This window comes from Hemitrygon akajei, chromosome 4, assembly GCF_048418815.1.
Source record: "Hemitrygon akajei chromosome 4, sHemAka1.3, whole genome shotgun sequence".
In the NCBI taxonomy this organism is placed as follows: domain Eukaryota; kingdom Metazoa; phylum Chordata; class Chondrichthyes; order Myliobatiformes; family Dasyatidae; genus Hemitrygon; species Hemitrygon akajei.
The window spans coordinates 179,616,769-179,625,648 of NC_133127.1; the positions used below are offsets into that span (position 1 = coordinate 179,616,769).

General features: G+C 40.3%; 1 protein-coding gene across 1 annotated transcript in view; it reads left to right on the forward strand.

The window, feature by feature from the left end:
• gabrg3 (gamma-aminobutyric acid type A receptor subunit gamma3) overlaps positions 1-8,880 on the forward strand; it is a 729,033-nt gene that overhangs the window by 487,514 nt on the left and 232,639 nt on the right. The window lies entirely within an intron of this gene.

Here is an 8,880-nt window from a genome sequence, read left to right on the forward strand (position 1 = left end):
TGAGTGCAAAGCTGCAGTGATACCACTCAACCAGCTGATTTATCTTACTCCTGTATGTCTCCTCGTCACCATCTTAACTTCTGTGAACAGTTGTATCATCGGCAAATTTATAGATGGTGTTTGAGCTGTGGCTGGCCACACAGTCATGGATGTAGAGCAAGTGGAGCAGTGGGCTAAGCATAGATCCTTGAGGTGCACCATTGTGAGTGTCCACGAAGAAGAGATGCTATTTACAATCTATGCTGTAAATATAATGATAATAGGATTTATATTTAACTGGTGCAGATAGATAAAGCAATCTACAATATACTGAATATACAATATCCATACTGAATCAATTTTAGTATGCTTTGTGAAATTAAACTAAAGCATCAGTGAAAGGGTTAAACAAAACAATTTATGAGATGCTGCTGACATTGAAATGAAACTCCCCAATTGTCAATTATTCACTGCATGAATAATGATCTAATATACAGCAGTCCAGAGAAATACTTTAGTCAGCTAGGAAAGAATATTATTTGTTTTGACAAGCGATTTGTTCTCACTCCAATCTCCTCAGATCCAATGGTTGTCAAGCCTCTGGGAGATTTTACTGCACAATTCTATCCCCAAGGCAGCTAAACTTGTTTGTCACAGGACGATATGGTGTGCCAGGTAAATTGACCTGGTTCGGGTGAATCTCTTTGACCTGGATAATTCATTGTTGTAAATTGAAAAGGATGATCAAGTCAAGTTACTGTATTTATGGTAATTAAAGAGCTTTTTTACAGATCATCATCATGAAATGCTTTGAGTGGTTGGCAATGGCACATATCAAAAGCTTCATTCTGGCATATTGGACACTCACCAATATGCTTACCAATAGAACTTACTCTACGACAGATGCCATAACTCCTGGCCCTGGCACGACTAGAAAACAAGGATTCTTACATCAGAATGCTGTTTCTGGATTTCAGTTCAACTTTCAACACTATTGTCCACAGACTTTGGTGAACGAACTCATACTCCTCAGACTAAATATATCACTGTGCAGTTGGGTGCTAGACTTACTATCGCCATCATCCTCAGCAGAAGTGCCTCCCCCGCCCCACCCCACCCCCCAGGACCGTGAGCTGTACACACTGCTGTACACTCTGCTCACAAACACCCAATCACATTATCAAGTTTGCCGACGTCACAGCGGTGGTGGGGCTTATCCAACAACGATGAGCTGGCCTACGGGGAGGAGGTGGAAGAGCTCAAGGCCTGGTGCCTGGCAAATAACATTTTACTTAATATCAACAAGACAGAGGAGTTGACAATCGGCTTCAGAACCCACACCACTCAAACCCCTCTTTACGTCAACAGCACAGCAGTGGAAACTGCGAGCACTGGGAGTGTACATCTTGCACAATCTCCCATGGTCCCAGGCACATTCTACATAATCAGGGAAGCCTCTACTTTCTCATGGACTATGCACATCCATACTCACCATATCCTACAGGTGTGCAGTAGAGAGCATCCTTACAAGCTGCATCACTGCATAGTATGGATATTGACTGTGGCAGACAGGAAGGTTCTACAATGGGTAGTCAAAATCACCCAGCGCATCATCATCAGCACCAGACTACCTGCCATCAAGGACATATCCACAGAAAGGTGTCTGAATAGGGCCAGTTACACCCACCCTGCTCATGAACTGCTTATCCCTCTCCCATCAGGGAGGAGGCTATATAGGATTCCACGCCAGGACCACCAGGCTCAGGCAGTAAGGCTGATCTACACCTCCTCCCACTAACGCATCCCCCTCATGCCCCCACCACCATTACTTTATCATTTACTATCAGACACTCCTGTGTACATTTCTTTATGTACAGATACTCCTGTGCCTAGTGTCACCTACGTACCTACTAAACAATCTAAATATATAAGCTATTTTATATACTTATATTTATTTTGGTTTTTTTTATTATGTTTCCTTTTTTATTTGCTGCATCAGATTTAGAGTAAACAATTATTTTGTTCTTCTTTACACTTGTGTACTGGTAATTACACTAAACAATCTTCAATATTGAATAGAAGCATGAGAAGAATAGACAGAGTGTACAGCCAATATCTTCAAGTTCAAAGTTGAAAGTAAATTTATTATGAAAGTGCATATATGTCACCATATACTACCCTAAGATTTATTTCCTTACAGGGAGTCGCAGTAGAACAAAGAAATACAATAGAATCAATAAAAAACTAAAGGTTCAAAGGTTTACTTAATATCAGGGAATGTATGCAGTATACAACCTGAAATTCGTACTCTTCACAGACTACAACACAAATACTGAGAAACGGTCAATGTGCAAAAGAAGGCAATCTGTGCAAATAGAATAATGATAAATAAATAAATGATACCGAGAACATGAAATGTAGAGTCCTGGAAGGTTAACCCACAGATTGTGAAATCAAGTCAGAGTTGGCATGAGTGAAGTTAGCCTGAACATTGATCTTTTTCCTGGGGTTGAAATGTCTAATACTAGAAAGTGTGCATCCAACGTGAGAGGGAGTAAATTCAAAGAAGATGTGTGGGGCACATTTTTTATACAGAGTACAGCAGTTGTCTGGAATTCACTGCCAGGGGTTTTTGTGGAGGAAAATACAGCAGAGACATTCAGGGAGCTCTAAGGTAGGCCCCTGAATGTGTAGGAAATGGAGGGAAACAACCATTATTAAGGCAACACACAGAAAATGTATTTTATGTGTGTTGCTTGGATTTCCAGCATCTGCGGATTTTCTCTTGTTTGTGATTATTAAGGCAGAAGGGATTCATTTAGCTAGGCACTTAATGATAGATTATTCACCTCACAATTTATCTTATCATGGACTTGCATTTCATTGTCTGCCTCCACCACACTTTCTCCGTAACTGTAACACTATATTCTGCTTTTTGTTAATATTTTTCCCTTGTGCTACCTCAGTGTACTGACGTGATAAAATGATCTTAGTGTATGGCATGCAAAAGTAAGTTTTTCACAGTTCCTTGGTGTATGTGACAATAATAAATCAATTTAACAATCTAATCAATTCAGTACAACATTGAGCCTATGTCTGTGCTATTCTGTTCAATGATCACTGTTTTGACTTCTGCGTTCTATAGTCTATGTTCTAGTGCTACTACAATTCATATACAGTGTCTATAAAAAGTATTCACCCACCCTTGGAAATGTTCATGTTTTATTATTTTGCAACATCGAATCGCAGTGGATTTAATTTGGCTTTTTTTGACACAATCAACAGAAAAAGACTCTTCCCTGTCAAAGTGAAAGCAAATCTCTACAAAGTAGTCTAAATTAATTACAAATATAAAACACAAAATAATTTATTGCATAAGTATTCACCCCCTTCAAGTCAATATTTAGTAGATACATTTTTGGCAGCAATTGTAGCTTTGAGTCTGTGTGGATAGGTCTCTATCAGCTTTGCACATCTGGATACTGCAGTTTTTTTCCCCATTCTTCTTTACAAAACTGCTCAAGCTCTGTCAGATTGCATGGGGATTGTGAATGAACGGCTCTTTTCAAGTCCAGCCACAAATTCTCAATTGGATTGATGTCTGGACTCTGACTTGGCCACTCCAGGACGTTAACTTAACTGTTGTTTTTAAGCCATTCCTGTGCAGCTTTGGCTTTTATGATCGAGGTCATTGTCTTGCTGGAAAACAAATTTTCTCCCAAGTCACAGTTCTCTTGCAGACTGCATCAGGATTTCCCTAAATTTTGCGGCATTCATTTTACCCTCTACCTTCATAAGCCTTCAGCAGTGAAACATCCCCACAGCATGATGCAGCCAACACATGCTTTACAGTAGGGATGGTGTGTTTTTGAGGATGTGCGGTTTTTGGCTTACACCAAACATGATGTTTAGTCTGATGGCAAAAAAGTTCAATTTTGGTTTCATCAGATCATAGAACCTTCTTCCAGTTGACTTCAGAATCTCCCACATGCCTTCTGGCAAACTCTAGCCAATTTTCATGTGAGTTTTTTTCAACAGTGGCTTTCTCCTTACCACTCTCCCTTAAAGCTGTGACTGGTAAAGTACCCGGACAACAGTTGTTGTACGCACAGTCACTCCCATCTCAGCCACTGAAGCTTGTAACTCCTCCGGAGTCCCCTTCTTCCACGGTCACTCAGTTTTTGAGGACTGCCTGCTCTAGACAGATTTACAGCTGTGCCATATTCTTTCTATTTCTTGATGATTGACTTAACTGTACTCCAAGGGATATTCGGTGACTTGGAAATTGTATCCATCTCCTGACTTGTACTTTTCAATAACCTTTCTGTGGAGTTGCTTGGAGTGTTCTTTTGTCTTCATGGTGTCATTTTTGCCAGGATACTGACTCAGCAGTTGCTGGACCTTCCAGCTAGAGCTGTATTTTTACAACAATCAATTGTAACACCTTGACTTCACACAAGTCTCCAAAAACAGATCTCCAGTTAACTAATTATGTGACTTCTAAAACCAATTGGCTGCATCAGAGATGATTTGGTGTGTCATTTTAAAGGGGTGTGAAAAGTTATGTAATCAGTTATTCTTTGTTTTATATTTGTAATTATTTAGATCACTTTGTAGAGATCTGTTTTCACTTTGACATGAAAGAATCTTTTTCTATTGATCAGTGTCAAAAAGCCAAATTAAATCACTGTTAACCAATATTATAAAATAATAAAACATGAACTATGGGGGTTGTGAATAGTATTTATAGGCACTGTACAAGTCACAACAGTATAGAAAACATAACTTCTTCTAAATGCTGGAAACTTCCGTTTTTGGAAAACATCTTTCTTGGTCTTAATAATTTATGTTTTAGATTAATGATAAAAAAAATCAAGATTGGAAACCCTTATATTTGTTTATAAGTTACTGTGTAATGTTTTGCAATGTCAGTATACCTCAGATAAAATCTGTACAAACATGAAAATACAGATATCAGAACGTAATCTTTGGGAAATAAACTCTGGATCCTGACAAGACCGATTTTATTAAACAAACCCGTCTGTGCACAGTCACACTGATTTAGAAGCCGGATATATTTCTATAGTCATCTGGCAATGAACATTATAAACAAGAGTTTACACTAAATCAACAGTATATTTACAAGCTGTTCTGAATAACTTCAATTTTTAGATGTGTTTTTATCTTGACAAACAGCAAATGCAATACTGCTGATACTGTTTGGGAAATCAAGCCACAGATTATCGAGAGGTATCCATCCAAGGCCTTGTGAAGTGCACCAGGAGTGAGCTTATAAATTTAGTCAGGGCTCTTCATCAAATCTCTTTTAAGATTGAAACAGCGCAGAGAAAATTTACAAGGATATTGCCTGGACTTAAGGACCTGAATTATAAGGACAAGTTGAATAGTTTATGACTTTATTTCGTAGAATGTAGAAGAATGAGGGGAGATTTGATTGAAGTATACAAAATTATAAGGGGTATAGAGGAAGTAAATGTAAGCAGGCTTTTTCCACTGAGGTTGGTTGAGACTACAACTAGAGGTCATACAACTAAGGATGAAAGGTGAAATACTCAAGGGGAACATGAGGGGAGACTTCTTCACTAAGAGAGTGGTGAGCATGTGGAATGAGCTGTGAAAGGAAGTGGTTGATGTGGGTTCGATTTCAACATTTAAGAGAAATTTGGATAGGAGATTGAAGGACTATAGCCCAGGTGCAGGTCGATGGGACAAGACAGATAATAGTTTGGCATGGAATTGATGGGTCAAAGGGCCTGTTACAGTGCTGTACTGTTCTATGACTCTCTATGACTCCAGTCAAATGTCATACAGCACTTGTGGACCCCGGGCAATGGAATGATCAAGTGGATGTGTCAAATACAGTGGGTCATGGCAAAGCCACACCAAGCAAGGTTCATTTGTTTGTGTTGCACTGTCCTTCAGATGAGCTGTCAAATGGAGGATTCATCTGCTGAATGTCTTGGGCTCAACATATTGATGCAATTATGAAACAGAGTTCATTAAGAGTTTAAGGAGATTTGGTATGTCACCAAAGACTCCAGTAAATTTCTACAGATGCACAGTGGAGAATGTTCTAACTGGTTGCATTACCATCTGGTATGGAACCACCAATGCACAGGATCGGAAAAAGTTGCAGGAGGTTGTAAACTCAGCCAGCTTCACCAGGATCTTCAGCCTCTCCAGTATCAAATACTTCTTCAAAAGGCAGCATCCATCACTAAGGACCTTCACTATCCGGGACCTGCTCTCTTCACATTGCTACCATCAGGAAGCTCAAAGACATGCAGTGATTTGTAGAGTACAGTAGTTCTGTTCAGTGTCTTGGACAATGTTTACTCTCCAACCAAAAGAATAAGTCAGTACCTTCATCTTCAAGCTCCCTTTACTCCTCCCTTAAGTTAATCAGGTAATTTATTAATTATTGTCACATGTACTGAGATACAGTGAAGGTAGTGCAAGTGGTCAAAAATGCAGAAGATAAAACATAGAAGAGTACAGCACAATAGTGCAGTAATTGTGCAATCACTTGAAATGAGTATGATGTTCTCCTAAGGGAGTTGTCAATTGCTGGGTCCTCAGTAGCTGTAGGAGCACTATAGCACAGTACAGGCCCTGATACTGATGATGCTGATGCTGTGTCGACCTTTCAATGTTCTTCAAGATCAGTCCAAACCTTCTCTCCCACATAGACCTTCATTTTTCTTTCATCCATGCGTCTGTTGAAGAGTCTCTTAAATGTCCCTAATGTACCTGCCTCTATCACCACCCCTAGCAACGTGTTCAATGCGCCGACCAATCTGTACAAAGAAACTGCCTCAGTCATCTCCTCAGAATTTCCTCCCATCACCTTAAAGTTATGCGCCCTTGTATTAGCTATTTCTGCCTTGGGAAAGTGTTTCTGGCTATCCACTCAATCTATGCCTCTTATCATTTTGTACACCTCTATCAAGTTACCTCTCATTTTCCTTCTCTCCAAAGAGAATAGTCCTAGCTCACTCAACCTTTCCTCATAAAACATGTTCACTAATCGAAGCAGCATCCTGATAAATCTCTTCTGCACTCTCTCTAGAGTTTTCACATCCTACCTATATTGAGACAACCCGATCTGAAGACCATACTCCATGTGGTCTAACTAGATTTTATGGAGCTACAGCATTACCTCGTGGCTCTTGAACTCAATCCACTGACTAATGAAGGTCAACACTCCATACACCTTACCATCTTTAGGTAGACCACAGTTGAAGTATTGTAGTATAAATGGTGATGATTGTCCATTGTGTCTGACAATGACAGGAAACCTGTGAGGGAGAGTTTTTAAAGTGGAAAAGCTATTGTAATGGGGACATTTCCATTCTCTTGATCTCAGAAGTCCAGATCTGGATATACAAACAAGCATCATCAACTTGGGTCTTCCTTGGTTACACTGAATAATCATGACATCTTCTGTGCCTTGACATGCCCTTTGCTCTCCACGGTGTATTATAGTACCACTTTCCAAGTTGTTGGATCTCACTGTAGATCTCATCCGCTAGTCCACTGGAGCTGACTTTACACGCGATGACAGTCAGGTCCCTAGTTCCTAGGGGTATGAGGCCGCCAGCTACCCTCATCTGGTTAGATTGCAAGGTACCGGGGTATGGCCATTGTTGCATGCAGACTGCTACTTGGAGTCACACGTGAGAGTTGAGTGTCCAGTGGGGACCAAAGGTGACTGAGCTGCCCTGGAATGGACATGACAAGCCCCTTCACCAGAGGTGCTACTCCTGCCTGGACACCTCATACGCCCCTATATGACTATATCATACAGTGGCATAATTACAGAGAAAATACAGTGCAGGAGCCATGATGAGGTAGACTGAGATCAAGAGTTTATCACGTGAGAATTTTTTTTAAGAGTGATGACTGGTGTTCACTCTAGTCCTGTGGGTTCTGAGGTAGCTGCTGATGCCTGTTTGGATTCCACAGGCTGTTTCGTGGGTGTGAGAGGAGGTGCTTGATGGATAGGTGGGTAATCGGTGCAGTAACAACTGTTCTCCTTCTACCCTTCTTGCTGAGTTCACTCATACAAAGTGATCTAAGGCTCTCAGCATCACCCATCCATTTTGAGCAGCTCTGGATCAGGGATTCCCACAAGTCAGTGAACATTTTTTTTCTTTTCCCGAGGAGGCTTTAAGAACAACTTTGAATCCTTTCCTGTGGCCTCCTGGTAATCTTCTGTCATGCTGGAGCTCAGGGTAGAGTGCCAATTACCTGCTACATTCTCCACGTTGCAACACTGGCTTTGTTTTGAAAGCACATCACTGTGAACAAAGCATGAAGACCTGTTCTGAGGTCAGGAAGGGTACTTTAAAAATACACATTTCTTTTTCTCTCTGCTCCAAAAGAACTGATCCCATTGTACTGATGTCCAGCAAAAGGACAAAGATTGTTGCACTTTAATGAAATTAATTGGTTTGTCTCTGTTCTGTCAATCAGTAATCACTTAACTCTGCAGCGGTATTGATGAAATACCATGACCTAAGGACTTGTCTGCAAACACATCAGGACAGCACAGTCTCCAGGAAGTTATTGAAACAAACCATCTGAGAGCATTGGCAAGGATAACATTTATTCACTGAATCAGAGAAGCACACGATTAAATTAGTATGGTGGCAAAAGTTCTGATCAATGCTGACTCCAGGTGTCAAACCAGCTTTATTGACAAATCCAGTGAACGGAATCAGAACCAGAATCAGATGTGTTATCACTGACATACTGTACGTCATGAAATTTGTTCTTTTGAAGCAGCAGTACACAGTTCAAAGTTCAAATTTATTATCAAAGTATGTACAAGTATGTGTCTAAGATTCATTCTTGTGCGGGCATTCACAGAAATACAGT